We start from the raw sequence: 17,312 nt of genomic DNA, 5'->3' as shown, positions 1-17,312 counted from the left end.
AAAGCGTTGGATGGCCGATGACGACTTTTTACTTCTAAGTATAACGAGAACTTATTTCTTTGTCTAACAATATCTTTCCTCATTTCTTCGTAGATAGTATAAAATATCAGATGGAAAAAATCACTTTGCTAAATGATTTTACTTTTGTCTCTGAGCGCGGAAAATGAAATCAACGGTCTCTTAAAAAATTAATGAATACGCGTTTCCAACTGTCTCTAGAAATATCAACGACGATCTGCGAAAGGTAAACGCCTGTAATGATACCCGCAAGTGCAAAGCCTTCCGTAAGCGCGGGACCTCGGGCTATATAGTCCTGGTCACCCTTTCCTACTTATGTCTCCATCCTTTTTCATTCGTATTTCTAACTTTTATTCACTTCGCTTTATAATTATATTGTTCTTTATCATCTACCGTACTTTCACTTTCATCACGTTGAATCCTCATAGGGTATGATTCGCCATCTAAATACTCGTATATTTAACCTTCTCCCACCGCGTCAAGCATTTCATTTTTATTTCTTTCCATTCTCTTCCATGTTTCATGACTCCAAGTTTTGGAGCGCCTACACCCCACAGGTCAGTCTCCATCATTAGTCCATCAGTTCTTTAGATCATTAGTTCAATAATATTCGTAAATTTCGTCCTTCAGTTTGTAAAGTTTTTCCCGAGATTCCAATGCCACCATGCCCTACAACTAGCGGAGCACGCCGAAATACGCGAGCCCGTCAGTGTTGGTAGCTGTTTTCTACACGGAATTTATTTCACGTCAGCTTGTGCATTTGTTCTCGTTTTCCAGCAGCGGTAATTTACAACTTGAGAGTTTTGTTAATGTTTTTACTCCCTATGATATGTTTCTTTTTTATACCCTGCGATTGATTAGAGAAAACACTATTAGTGCATGTATTTTTTTCATAAGTAAGACGACTCTCTTATTTTCTTCCCTCGGTAATTTTTATCATTAATTTTAATTTTGAGAAGCGGACATTAACTATCCATTCCTTATTGTGTACCCTTAATAATGGAAAATGAATCGTCTACACTAATATTAACACCGTGGAAATATTCGTATATTATTTTTAGTGTATGTATTTCATTAATGATGTATTTATTTATGCGATAGATTGCAGAAATAGATCAACGTTTTTTTGCATTTTCTTTTTATTATTGCGATAGAATACTCGCTTTTATTGCATACCTGTAAGCCTTTCCTAAAATTTCCATCGTCAATTTGCCCGTGTCTCTAGATACCGGGGCGATTCAAATTTCAGGTAATGATTTCACCAGCGTGCAAAGGGAATGCAATGGACAGGAAATTCTTTTGGGTATAATTTACAATTTTATCTTCAATTAAAAATATGCTGCTTTCTAACCTTTTAAAAACGTGTAAACAGCCGTTGTAATTAACAGATGCACGCAAAATAGCGTAAAAACACTCTAGCCCACGCTCTTGACGAAGTGCATGAAAACAACCGTTGATATAGAGCGCACATTAAAAAAACATGTTAGTTCAATAGAATAATAATTACCATACAAGGAATAAATCTAAGTGGATCATAAATCATGCTTTCAGTCCGAAGATTGATTGGATACACGTGTTTGCCACTTACGTGAGTACTCTGTGCGTGGGCAACGATGTGCTGACGAACTCAGGGCTCTTTTTAGAAGGGATTATTAAGAATGATGAAATCGGTTCTGGGATTCTGCTCTGATTTGGTTTCACTTATGGTATGTTCGCAAAAATATTCCAAAGTTGACCGAAGGAGAGCCGTAACCGTCAGCAGAGAACTCTACACGTGGCACGGGTGCTGTAAAGTCTAGTGAAATTAATGATTAATTTGAGCATTACTTTATTTCTTTGAAGATATATATTTTTTTTCTTCATCATAATCCATGCATACATAATATTCATATGTGTCATGGTTTCCTTTGAAAATAAAATTTTCTGGAAAGTCAATTACAGCCTAAGGTTTATGAAACGTATCGGAGATAAAATCACCTAGAGAACATTGATATTTCCCTCTTTCTGAGTATATCTGGAACTAGCGTCCTGTAACTACAAGCGAACCGAATGCTACATTCACTACATTGAGAATCTTCAATGTAGGCCTTCCATATCAGTTAATATTGATAATGGTCAAATGAAATTTTCGTTGAAATGCTTAAAGAACTGGAACATTAATCATCAAAGAACAGAATGTACTTCCTCTAAGAGTTCATTCCAAATTCGATTACTTACATCGTTTGCAGTGCATTTTAAATGTGTATAGGAAATAATTCCAAAAGGTAGCAAACCAAAAGCAAGAGTGAGTTGCTGGTTCAGTAAATGCACTCGTTAACTGATGGTTACTTAATGTAATAATAAAAATATGCGAGTGAATTGATAAAATCCTTTCTGCAGGCAGTTTGATATTTCAAAATTTCCTTAAAAATATACCAAACTACTTAAATTCATTTTAGGGAAATTTTGAATGAAGTCCTCTTAAAAACCAAGTTCCATGTGTGATATTCAGATGTTGAATAAGCCAAGTGGAGAAAGGAGAAGAATAGGCTTGTTGAACGGAATGCAGGAAGGGGAAAAGAATGTAGAGTTAAATAATGGTTTAATGTAATATCATAACAATTAGAGTCGTGTTTAGTAGGGGTTAGAAATGTAGCAGTGCTTAGTAACGGGGCCCAATAAAAGTCTAACTTAACCAGTAGACTAATGCTAATAAAAATTTACCGCCCATGCTTTTTCCAATCTCAAATTCTATTTAGAGGATAATAAGTACATTCACAGTTATCAACAACCTTGTCCACAGATAATACCGTATCAACGGATCAATGTCCTGAAAATGACATTAGGGAGTGACGATTACGAATATGGTTCACAATGCTGCATTGAAACAGCGGAAAAAATAATTCAGCTGGATTCATTCACGATTTTCGATTATTTATTCCTAACCTAACTTATCTGACAATGTGGTTCCGAGTATAAAATAAGATAAATAGATTACTAGAGCAAATAGATTTGGGGATATTTTCCCGGGAATAAAACGTGGCGGTAGTGATTAGGTTCTGTATTCTTAATCTAATCATTTAAATCCTTTCCCTATCCTCACCCCTTTTCATTGGTAAACACATGTAACCCGGGCTGGATACTAGCAAGTGGCTTTTTGGACATGAAGGCCACGGTATGTATAATTTAATCAAATATTATTAAGCATTGTGTACTGATTATGCACTAAGAATGTGCATTAATTTAAGAAAAGCATGGGAAATTCTCTACTAGTACTTACCTCTCGCCTCCCTCCTCAGAAAAAGGTTTATCTACCACCGTTATCAGACCTGATTTCTCGAATCAAGGAAACTATAAAAACTACATCCGTATGTCTGTGAGCTTCTTCGCGTTCAACCGAGACCTCAGTAGCCTAGAAAGGCAGTGCTTAGGGTATCGACCAAGGAACATGATATGAGCCGGAGTTTTTATTCTTTCCCCATGGGGGAAGGTATCATGATGACGTCCCACAATCATTATCCAACACTCTCTCTAATCTTCAGCTTTATCGAGAAACTTTTCGAAACAATGTTAGTTTAACTTGAATTCTGACAAATTTGGTCGCACGCAAAATTATGAAGTTTTACGGACTACTAAGGGAGGTGGGACGGAAATCGAAGTGGATGGTAGGGTCTTGGCTTCAAGCTACTTATTTCTTGAGGACCCACGGGTCCGAAAATTCCCAGAAAAAATATTTTATATCTAGCTCTCGGAAATCAAAAAAAGCCTTAAGAGCAGAGGATCTTAACCATAGCAATGCCACCATCAGACCAAATTAATAGCGATGAAATTATGCATCAGTGTTGCAACCAATGGGTACATAAATCTATGTTACAATACTATGCGATTATTATTGATACTGGTGTTCTACCGTTTAAGGTAGGTTGTGAGTGGATTCAAACTATAAAACGGTACAGCGATGCGTTGCTTTGTCTCTACCAATTTAACACAGACTGATATCCAACACTACAAAAAAATCCTTGCTCAATTCTGCGCTCCGGCTGTCGATTTTATTTTGCAAGGATTTCTTGCGACGAGTTCTGTCCTTTTCTGTGTTGCTGCTGCCTCTTTCTCTTTGCGAGGATTCCGTGAGATGACGACCGCGGAAGCCTTGCCTTTCGCGCTGTCAGGCACGACACAGCCATGCGGGCCGAGTCCTGTAATTACCAAGAGTAATACTATGATCTTTGTTCATCATAGCACCATGGGGTATTTAATTGAGGTGGTTTCCCGCTGCCTTCCTTAATAGTGTTTTTAATGTGACACCATCGCTCAAATGGCCTCCCCAATAGCGTCAGACGCTGGTGCTGTGCGAACTACCTTTCGTCTGGCTTCTACCCTTCGACCTATCTGGCATGGGTGACTCTACCAGGAGCAAATATCATTGCTGCTACCAGCACAGCTCTAGGAGTCGTCAGAATGCACAAGCTTTTCCTCCACTTCCAGGTTGTGGCCCATGAGGAGAGACATTCAAGCAGAGGAAAAACAATGCGTGTACTCCAAAAAGTTCTAGGTCCAACATATGTCCAGCTATTTGCAGTGCCTGATTTAAATTGGTTTCAAAAATCTTTATTTTTGATCACATGCCGTTTCCAACTGATTCGTTTCTCTCGCATTTAAATTATTAAAGAAAGTTTGTCGGTTCGTGAGAGGCCAACTTATGTGCAGGTGATTGTAATAATACCTAGAAATAACAGTGGAATGTTGCGTCAGAAAGTAGGAGGACAAGAAAGCAGGTGTCGACCATCACCAGGTTTGAATATTAATAACGAAAACTCCTTAACATGATTTCGTAGGTCTTCCTCGCCAATCCCTACAATTCGCCCGCATTTCCTCTCCCCGTCACTGGGGCCCTCGGCTTGAAGTTTGGAGCGTCCTCCCAGCTAATTGGCTCCGAAGCTTAAATTCTCCCCGGGGATACCTTTTATTGGATGTAGTACGTGAAGGTAGTTGCCGGGGAGGTTATTAGAATGGCCCGTAAATGGTGAGTGAGAGATGTCTCATCGAAAGGTGGATGATCCCCGTAAGTAAAGGTGACAGGGTAGACAGCGGCCAAACTTTTTTCCTGGGTTAATAGATCAAACTATTCACTGAGTGACCTTGATTTTGATCAGGAACACATTTTCTTGTGCGTCACCTCTTATGCGGTAAGTGAGGAATTTCATGAAAGATACTTTAGTTGGGTTGGTGGACGATTTTGTTTGTTGATTTTTAATAGAAAAAAATATTGTAATTAGCACTGTTTCAAGTAACTTAAAAATTACTCAAAACGATAAAAAATGTAGTGTGATTTAAATATAAGCCCATTGCCGATGTTAAAAATGTTTTCTTTTATTTCAAAAATGAAAATGTTGCACACAATCACAACTGACACTTCTTGATTGTGTAATTTTTTATTGACCTTTATTATGAAACCGTGTATTCCAAATTAGTGGTATTATCTTGCGATGGAAGTATAAGGAAACATGAAAATTGCATATTGTATTTCTAGTGAATACGACCTTATATTCAAATGTAATGAAATAATTGACTTTGTAATTCCACACACTTTATTTAAAAACACACGACCCAGGTTTCGACGTTGAACGTCATCATCAGGTGATGACGACGTTCACCTGATGATGACGTTCAACGTCGAAACCTGGGTCGTGTGTTTTTAAATAAAGTGTGTGGAATTACAAAGTCAATTATTTCATTACATTTCAATATGTTATGCAAATTCCACAAAGTTACGCCTGAGACAACAGACCTTATATTCGATCGAAACTAATCGTAAGCATCATCATCAAGTAGTGACCACGTTTGGCGACTAAAACCGTTTGCCGCGAGCAAATAAAAAGAATAATGTGGAATTGCTTCTTGTTTCTTTCGGCCGACAGCAGGATGAAATGTGTTGACAGAAAATTTCAATACGTAAAATCCTAATAGAATTCTAATTATAACTGAAAAGAAAAGTATTGAAATGTAATGAAATAATTGACTTTGTAATTCCACACACTTTATTTAAAAACACACAAGTGTTAGTGTGTTTTTAAATAAAGTGTGTGGAATTACAAAGTCAATTATTTCATTACATTTCAATATGTTATGCAAATTCCACAAAGTTACGCCTGAGACAACAAATTTTGAAAAGAAAAGATTATGTATATTTTTATCGATTTTTTTATTAATACTTATAATAAAATCGAATAATATTCTACTCAACAACATCTCCTCTCTCTCATCTACTCAACAAGTTTTTTGCCTCCTAGATCTAAGAAATAAGATATTAATCAATTGAAATATTTTAAAATAGTGAAAGTGTAAAATAATTTATTAAAAGTAACTCATTCCAAATTCCCTCTAATGATAAAGAATTCGACAAATGATATGGTGTCGAAAGGGCTTTCATGACACTGCTGACCCAATTTCGCACACATGCTGGAAAAATGCAGAGAATTGTGATGTTAAAAACGACGAATTCCTGTTTTTTTAAGAAACATGAGGAATATTATCACGTTACAGATGTGTTTGTATTTTAGAAAAATGAAATGTTTGTTGTAAATGCATAATAGTGAGACAAGCTGCCATGCATAATTGAGGAGTTGTTAAAGTAATTGATTTATTTTTCAATAGATATACAGGTACTACTTGTAATTCTGGTACTTATCTATACCTGTCATTCTGGTACTTTGAATGAGTACTTTAAATAAATATTTGTGCACTGAATGCTTCATTGCGATCGAAAAACCAGACTGTAAAGAAATTGCTCCACAATAAACTATTTTTATCACATAGTTCGTCCAGAATCGAACCTAACCATCCCATCAGTAGCCCAGCGCTCTTTCCACTGGAATACCTCTCCCCTAATTATGCCTTTTCAATAATATTATAAAGACACGAATTCCATGCAGCATAGTGTCTCCCGGCAGCAACCGACAAAGAAGGTGCAGAAGAAGAAGACCGTATTAATTAGAATAGGAACTTGGGATGTGAAGAAAATGTTGAAAACGGGAAAATGAGGGTGAAATCGGTGCGCTATACAGCAAGGTGAAATCACTATCGGGAAGTGAGAAGGGAAGATCTGTACCAACATTCAGAGATAATTCGGGTAAGATAATATTTGACACAGAAAAGATCCAAAAGAGATGGAAAGAATATATAGAAGAACTGTATGATAAATATCGTAGGCCAACCAGGTTAGACGTAGAAAGAAAACATGACATGGAGGAAGATGGCTTAGGTCCAGGCGTAATCGGCGATGAGATAGAAAGGGTATTAAAGGAGATGAAATGAAATAAGACCGTGGGGGTAGACTGCATTCCTTCGGAACTACTAAATGGTTTAGGAAAATGTGGGAGGAAGAGGCTATATAGACTGATTCGTAGTATCTATGAAGATGGAATCCCGCCGGAAGACTTCGTGAGATCAGTGTTAGTTCCTATTCTGAAAAAGATAAAGGCTACATATAGGAGGTATATACGAGGTCTGTCCAGAAAGGATTCAACCATGCAGAATTTTGAAAAAAATAGCCTACCTAGATCAATGAGGTCATTGTTCCCTTCGAAGTAGTTCCCTTGGGACCTCGCACGCCTATTCCAGCGTCTATTCTACTTTTCAAAACAATCGGCAAAGTCCTTTTTCGGAATGGTCTTCAGCTACTTCGTCTACCCCTTTTATTTTGTCAGTCTCATGAATGTCGAGCTGCAGTTTGCAGTCTTGCTCCAAGCCGAAAACGATGACACAGACTTTCTAAAAAGATCATAACTGGAAATGAGTCATTGGTCTCAGGCTATGATCCCGAAACAAAAGCCCAGTCTTCCCAAAAGTCGGTTGACAGACTATCCTAGCTTAGGCTTAGGCATAACTTAGACTTTTAGAAAGGTAAAGGGCACCTTAGTTTTCTTCGCGACACAGTGAATAATTAAGTACCAAATTATATTTATGAACTTGAACGCCGGGACAAGAAGAGATAGATAGACACAATCACATACGTTATAGTCGTTCTTCCCTCGTGAGCTACTCGAAGCGTGACAAAATCGAACCCTAGAGCCCGATAATATTAAAATAACTTGAAAATGATGATATGGTTAATTGGTCCAGCGCATCCATTACTATAAGTTGAATATAGGGGTATATATGCACGGCAGTTGCATATGAGCTTACATGTATTCAAGTGTTTGAATTAACTAATATTTCTGCATGCATGGCTAGCGCCCTATCACTCCCCGCCGTGCGCCCTTGGGGCGGTTTTCGGAGTACCGCATAGTATAGACGTAGCTGTGCCTCCTGCTGACAGAAGACACTCGAGGGAAGGAAATGATGCGGAAGGGAGTTAACGGAGTCCATGAAACCCCTTTTGCAAAATGTCCGAACACTCTCGCGCAGCAAAACTCTGCTAGATGGCTAATTCCCACGGAGTAAGCTTAACTGGATCACCAAAAGGAAATTCAGTTACGAGAAGGCGATCCGCTTAGGGATCCTAGTTCCCCACTAAAACTTTGCACCATCGCTTTTGCTCACTCTCTTTCTTAAACTCAGCGTTATAAGCGAGTTCATAGTGATATTTTCTCTTTGAAATCTCTCCCCCACCACGGTTTATCTTACCATTCATTCTGGTCGTCTGAAACATTCACATTCTTTTGCATTAGACGTTTCAGCTTCATGTGGTATTTAAAATCCCAAATTTAACTCCGAATTAGAATCTTAGATGAGGTCGTGCACATTTGCAGAGCGTGCCACCTAACATGAGTACTGCAACATTTCCAACATGTTTATGGGAAAAATAGATTATCAAAATAAGGTTCTCAGAAAAGCTAGGATAAAAGAGGTTCGCAAAACTGGGCGTTTAATTCACCGAGGTCTTCAGGTCAAAGTATGTTTTTATAGACTCAAAGACTACCACTCTGCTAATGCACTGTCACTATTCTGAACCTCGCCAAATGCAACATCAAATAACCTGGAATCACTTATCACAAAACACCATTATTTTACTCCATGTACGTATTGAAATGAAATCATTGACTTTGTAATTCCACACACTTTTATTTAGAACACGACCCAGGTTTCGGTTCCCAAGAGACTTGATGCTAACGCTCAACGTCGAAACTTGGGTCGCGTTCTAAATAAAAGTGTGTGTAATTACAAATTCAACGATTTCATTTCAATATGTTACGTAAATTTCATAAATTTACGGCGGAGACAACAATTTTTCCGTACGTGTACTTTCTATCTCCTTTCATTCCGTCCAAAATGCCTATTTTATTCCTCCCTCTGCCCTGCTGGCCGACATCCTGTATTGCAATCTGTAATATTCCATTGTCTCTCATTATCTCCTGCAACCATGTTTCCTGTCTCGTTCAATTTTCTCCGAAAAATATTTTTTCTTCCCTAACCATTCTTATCAATTAATTTTTTGCTTTTCTTTCTGTAAATTTCATTTTTCCATTCTTCACATTTTCATTCAGATTCATTCTTCTCCAAATCCTCATCTCATAAGTCTAATCTAAGCTTGTGCTCTCACCTCAGTGATTCCAAGCCATTTAAAACCAAAATCCATGAAGTTTTTTTAGTATCCTCTTTAAATCTTTACTCAAGGTTCCGATCATATGCTCCTTCTTTGTAAAACCTTTACATGATACAATTAATTTAATTCCCCTACTACTTTTTCCAACTTGTTACTTTCTAAACTGGCTCTTTGTTATGCACCAAACTATAAGTTAAAATTAACTGCTTATTTATGGAGAATTCTGATTTATTTTCCTGTCATTGATTTTTATGCCATACTCATCACACTGGTTCTCTACTGCAGTAAATATTTATTGCAATTCCTTGATTGGCAGGCTATCTGATTCTTAATTTTCCAAAAATCTAACTGACTTGCCCATTTGTCCATTGACTTTCATTTATGCCTTCTGTCACTTCCATCGCTAACCGTTTCCTCTGCATATGTGTTGGAAAGCACGAGTGATAGCCTACAGTCCTATATTACTCCCCTGCCTCTTTCTATCATTATGATTATCCATTCGATACGTTACTGGTTTTGGATAAGTAGCTCATCCTTCTAGCCCATTTCTATCTTTTGTGCTATGGCCTTTATTTACAAGTATGCCAAATGTACGTACTCTTTAGAATGCCTACTCAAAATTCAAGAAGCGATCAAATACATCTTGCTTATACTGATTAAATAATAAAAACAAACAATTTAAGAGGTATTATTTCCCGCACAAATTACTCTTTTTAATAGAAACTTTTATTTCTCTAGAACATAAAATCATTGGAAAAACTCCTAAGCCGTGTTCTTGAAATTTTCTCCAAAAAAATTCTTAAAGAATTAAAGGCATTATTTTAAGAAACCCACCGCTACACCTCCCAGCGGCGGGATGCGGGTTATTTTGTAGATTTAGATAAAAAACTTAGTCAAGAAACCAATTGGCCCAATGAAGCTGAGTAGTAAGAGTTGTGCAGTAAGAATAAATAACATATTCACTAAAAATTCTAGAGAAAAATGGAAGGAAGAGATATTTTTAAGTTAGAACTTGAGGACGGAAATTGGTCAGAAGATCTCAATAAATCAGTTTTGATCCCAATCTCAAAAAAAGGGCTGCCACAGGGAAAGGAACTGGCCCCCCTACCCTGATGTGTGAATTTCACACGCCGTCGGGCTTAGTACTGGGTGAACTCTACCATCACCTACCAAACCGACCTTCGGGTTGATTACTGTGTTTATGTTTTTTTAATCAATTAAAATAGGTTGTTTACACATTTAATCATGCATGATAATGGAGTTATACTGAATCATTAAGGTACTTGCATATTTTGAAAAAATGTTCAATGGTTCATAAAATGGCACAAATTGTTTATTCCTAAAATTACTTCATGCACGTTAGTTTGGTGTTGATTGGCCTGTAAAACAAGCGTAAAATATGAGAGGATGAAGCCAACAACGGCTGTACCCTCTCATCCTCTAAATATTTGTTGAATATATGTTGCACATTTGTTGAATATATGAGTATATAGACGATATACTGGTTGCCTCCTCCTCCGAAGGGGAACATGAAACTCACTTGAGAGAACTTTTCCCTCGGCTCGGTACATATGGTGTCCTCGTGTATTTCGCAATATGTATTTTCGGCCGCCCTCAAGTCACGTTCCTAGGTTTCACGGTGTCAAGCAGTGGCATAGTACCAGTGCCCAAAAAGGTGGAAGCAGTGCGAAATTTCGCTAACCCACGAACGGTGAAGGACCAACGCCGATTCCTCGGTATGATTTTCTTTTACCGGCGTTTCTAATATATATATATATATATATATATATATATATATATGTATATATATATACACACACACACACATACATATATATATATATATATATATATATATATATATATATATATATATATATATATATATATATATATATATATATATATATATATATATATATATACACACATATACACATACATACATATATATATGTATATGTATATATATATATATACACATACATATATAAATATATATATATATATGTATATATATACACATATATATATATATATATATATATATATATATATATATATATATATATATATAAGGGTATATGCATTAACACGTTGATGACTCACTCGAAATGAAAATATCAGCTCGCGAATTGATTTTACTCGTTGTATATTTTAATCGTGGTCCCAGTAAGTTCGTCAACCGTACAACGGGTCTCGGGTACAAATTCAGGAGACGTCAGGAGACACACCCAGAAAGACAGAGAAAACTCGTTCTGTTTGAATTTCTAGGTACCTGGGAAACTTCCAGCGGCACAGAGAAATGGATAAGCTTTTCCTCATTTGTTTTCTTCTCTGTCCATTCCACCTTCTCCATTCTTCTCCACACCCACATTTCAAAAGCATCCACTCTACGTCTATCCTCCTGCTTCAATGACCACGTTTCCGCGCCGTATATAGCTACGCTCCATTATTATTGGGTAATCTACCGGTTATGGTAGGTTTTTGGATGGACATGATTACTAATTAAATAATTTGTGACCCCTAGTAAAACACAACATCCTACTCTACATCAGGTCCCTCTTCATCTCTGAGTACTTTCTTCCTCCCTTCATCCCGTCCAACATCCCTATCCTGTTCCTTCCTTTTCCTCGTTTGCCTAACATTCTCCCCCCTATCACAGCCTTCAACATCCCACTGCCGATCAATAACCCTTTCATACACTTTGCCTGCCTACATAGGATTTCTCCCAACAAACCCCTCTCTTCGCCAACCATACCAAGTACTTCCTCATTTGTTTCCATCTCTGTCCATTTCACACCCACATTCTTTTCCACACCCACATTTCAAAAACCTCCAGTCTACGTCTATCCTCCTGCTTCAATGACCACGTTTCGGCGCCGTACATAGCTACGCTCCAAATTAAAGTTTTTACGAGTCTTTTCTTAACATCCTTACTCATCATCCCTCTCATCTACTCCCTTCTTCTTGTAAAAGCCTCTTTGCCTAGCGCAATTCTTCTCCTGACGTCCTTACTACTTTGACCGTGTTGGTCCAAAACATTACCGAGATACGTAAACTGTTCTACCTGCTCTAGCTTTTGTCCTCCTATTTTAATGTTAAGCTTAGCCTTTTTCTTTCTAGAAAATCACATAACATTGTTTTATTACTATTGATTCTCATCCCATACCTGTCGCACTGAATTTCCAATGCCCTAAGCAATACTTGCACCCCCTTGGCTGACTGACAAACAAAAGCTTGGTCATCAGCAAACCCAACTGATTTTACGAATTCCCCGCCCACTTTCATTCCTACCTCCAGTTCTTCCTATGCCTCTTTAATCATTTCCTCTACATACAGGTTCAACAGCAACGGTGATAATGGGTAACCCTGCCTTACACCTCTTCCTAACACTGCCCATCCGGACTCCCCGTTTCCCACCCGAACCTGAGCAGTCTGAGACATGTACAGGTTGGGGATTAGCCTCCTTTCCCTCCAATCTATTCCTATTTTCTGCAATATACTCATTAGTTTTTCCCAATTCCCTCTATCAAACGCTTTTTCGAAATCTACGAAACAGGCAAATACCTCCGTGTTGTGTTCTATATTCCTCTCGATTAATAATCTCATAACTGCAATGGCATCACGCGTGCTCCTCCCCTTCCTAAACCCAAACTGATCATCCCCTAATTAATCATTTGCCCTACTCTCTATCCTTTTGTTTATGATCCCGAAAACAACTTTAGCTGCGTGGGATATCAAACTTATCGTCCTATAGTCCTCACATGACGTGGCCTTTACCTTTTTCGGAATAGGAACTAAAAATGATCTTACAAAGTCTTCCGGTCTGATTCCTTCCTCATTAGTGTCATCTCCGTTAATGCCCTTTCTATCTCATCGTCGAGTATGCCTGGACCTAAGCCATCTTCCTCTGCGTCATATTCTTTTTCAATGTCTAACTTTGTTGGTCGAAGTTCTTTAGTATACAGTTCTTCTATATACTCCTTCCATCTCTCTTGGATCTTTCCTGTGTCAACTATTACCTTACCCGCCTTATCTCTAAATGTTAGCATAGATCTTCCTATCTTACTTCCCGATAAAGATTTAACTTTCCTGTACAGCGCACCGATTTCACCCTTCCTCTGCAGACTTTCCATATCCTCGCACTGCGTCCTCCACTAAGCTTATTTTGCTTTATTTGTTGCCCGCCTAAATTTATTGTTTAATTCTTTGTACTTCATTTTGCCTAACTTTGTATTTACATTCTTCCATTTTCTCCGCTCATCCATCTTTGTAATCATCTCATCCGTGATCCATGGTTTCCTAGTCGTTTTAGCGTGAACGGTTCCAATAGTGTCTTTTGCAGCTTTAGACAACCCTTTCTTGAAACTTTCCCATTTTTCTTCGATAGTACAAAGCCCTTTACCATCCTCCATGATTTCCTCTACCGCCTGTTGGGACTTCTTCCTTTTCAAATCATTTAATGCTTCTACATTCCATTTTCTAAATCGCCGCCCCTGCCTTATCTTTTTGAAACGGACGCTACATTTCATAACCACTAAATTGTGGGCAGATTCCGTATCCGCTCCCGGGAAGCTGTGCAAATTTATCACACTGTTCCTAAACCTGTGTCTAACCAGGATATAATCAAGCTGATACCTTTCTGAGTCACCCGGCATTTTCCATGTATACCTGCGTCTTTTTTGGTGTCTAAACCAAGTGTTGGTGATGACCAACCCCTGTCTCCTGCAGAACTCAACTGCTTTCTCCCCGCGGTCATTCGATCACATATCAAACCAAAATTCAGGTTGATTATTGTGATATGGTTTTATCAAAATTGGGTCGTAAATGGATGTCATATGTGTAGTTCACTTTTTACCGGGAGGGCAGGTGATTAGACGGCAAACCGTAGTCCCCGACGGGAAACCGTAGTCCCCGACCTCATCACCATCTCTTCCTTCGCCTACCGTCGCATTCCAATCCCTCACACTATCAAATGTTTCCCTGCAGGAACACACGCGATTATGTCCTCTAACTGATCGTATATCCTATCGACCTCTTCTTCCTTATGGTTGCTCGGTGGCATGTATACCTGAATAATAACCTCTCTCCTCCTTCTTCGTCTTCTTCTCCTTCGTCTTATGTCCTGGTGCTGCTGGTTTTCCCTTGCAAGGGTTTCGTGGGATGACGACCGCGGAAGCCTTGCCTCCCCCGCCGCCGCGCACGACACACGGCCGATTGGGCCGAGCCCCGTAGTTGCCAAGATTCAAAATCTCTGTATAGTCCATCATGTTAATCTTGGGAATGATAATTGAGGTGGTTTCCCGTTGCCTTCCTCAATAGTGTTTTTAAGGTGACACCATCACTTACTGGCCGCCCCACAGGGGTCAGACGCCATTGCAGCCGCCTCACTGAGGAACAGACGCTGCGTGGACTACCTTTCGTCTGGCTCCTAACCTTCGCCTTAACTGGCATGAGTGACCTTACCAGGAACAATTACTATTACTCCTGCTAGCACAGCTCCAGGGGTCATCGGAATGCACAAGCCCTACCACCACGTCAAGGTTATATATATATATATATATATATATATATATATATATATATATATATATATATATATATATATATATATAATATATATATATATATATATACATATATATTTATTTATTTATTTATTATTATTAGGTAAACTATCGGTTAAGGTAGGTTTTTGGATGGACGTAATTACTCATTAAATAATTTGTGGCCCCTAGAAAAACACAATATCCTAATCTACATTATGTCCCTCTTCAGCTCTGAGTACTTTCTTCCTCCCTTCATCCCGTCCAACATCCCTATCCTGTTCCTTCCCTTTCCTCGTTTCCCTATCATTCTCCCCTCAATTACAGTCTTCAACATCCCGCTGCCGGTCAATACCCCCTTCAGCCACTTTTCCTGCCTCCATAGGATTGCTCCCAACAAACCCTTGTCCTCGCCCACCACACCAAGTACTTCCTCATTTGTTTTCTTCTCTGTCCATTTCACCTTCTCCATTCTTCTCCACACCCACATTTCAAAAGCCTCCAGTCTACGTCTATCCTCCTGCTTCAATGACCACGTTTCGGCGCCGTACATAGCTACGCTCCAAATTAAAGTTTTTACGAGTCTTTTCTTAACATCCTTACTCAATGTCCCCGTCATTAACTCCCTCCTCCTTGTGAAAGCCTCTTTGCCTAGCGCAATTCTTCTCCTTACGTCCTTATTACTTTGACCGTGTTGGTCCAAAACACTGCCGAGATACGTAAGCTGTTCTACCTGCTCTAGTTTTTGTCCTCCTATTTTAATGTTAAGCTTAGCCCTTTTCTTTCTAGAAAATCGCATAGAAAGAAAAAGGCTAAGCTTAACATTAAAATAGGAGGACAAAAACTAGAGCAGGTAGAAGAGTTTTATATATATATATATATATATATATATATATATATATATATATATATATATATATATATATATATATATATACATTCAAACACGAAATCCCGCCAAACGGCGAATAAATACTCATTTATATAGAAACAGATATAAGGAAAAGGGATAGGAACACACATAATGACGAACACAATAGAGGTGGGGAAGGCGGAATCGAACGGATCACAAGAGTAAAAATATTTCCTTGACCGGACTCGAACACCGGATCTTTCCACTTGCTAGGCGGATGCTCTTAATTACTTGAGCTATGCGAGGAAACGTAATTTAACCTGAGATCCATGGGTCTAATATGTCGCCAAGCACCCCGATTCTTTAGCCAAGAGATGGATTCCGCCTTCCCCACCTCTGTTGTGTTCGTCCTTATGTGTGTTCCTATCCCTTTTCCTTATATCTGTTTCTATATAAATGAGTATATATATATATATATATATATATATATATATATATATATATACGCACATGCACACACACAGATTTAGGAAAATGTGGGAGGAAGAGTGTGCATGGACTGATTCGTAGTATCTCTGAGGAAGGACTCTGGCCGGGAGACTTTGTGAGATCAGTGTTGGTTCCCATTCCTAAAAAAGTTAAAGGCTACATCATATGAGGACTACAGAGCAATAAGTTTCATTTCACACGCAGCTTAAATTGTTCTCAGGATCATCAACAAAACGATAGAAAGTAGGGCATAAGATTACTTTGGGGATGATCAGTTTGGGTTTAGGAAGGAGAGAGGCACGCATGATGTCATTGCAGTAATGAGATCACTGATGAAGAGGAATACAGAATTCAATCAGGACGTATTTGCCTGTATTGTAGATTTCAAAAAGGCATTTGATAGAGTGAATTGGGAAAAACTAACAAGTATATTGCAGAAAATAGGAATAGATTGGAGAGACAGGAGGCTAATCGGTAACCTGTACATGTCGTAGTAGTAGTAGTTTTAAGGGGAGGCGACCAACAGCTAAGGTCATTTGCGCCATAGGGGATGGACAGGAAAGGATGAAGGGTGGAGAGAAACCCGGCGTCGGCATTAGCCTGCTCTTTACGAAAGGCGCCAAAGGGTCCGCAGTTTAACGTCCCATCCGACGGACGGCGTACTCACTCAAAGTGCCCTCCACAAAGCACCTCAAGTAGGGATCGAGATACCTCTGAAAAATATTCAACACCGCCGGGATTTGAACCCGCGCCCTCAGGGTGGGAAGCCAGTACGTTAGCCCCCGCACCATCTCGATCCCCCTCTGTACATGTCTCCAGCTGCTCAGGTGCAAGTGGGGGACATAGAGTTCAGATGAGTAGTTTTGGGAAGAGGAGTAAG

The sequence above is a fragment of the Hetaerina americana genome, unplaced genomic scaffold (genome assembly GCF_022747635.1).
Source record: "Hetaerina americana unplaced genomic scaffold, ioHetAmer1.1.p SCAF_6, whole genome shotgun sequence".
Lineage (NCBI taxonomy): Eukaryota > Metazoa > Arthropoda > Insecta > Odonata > Calopterygidae > Hetaerina > Hetaerina americana.
Note: the sequence above shows the minus strand (reverse complement) of the source record.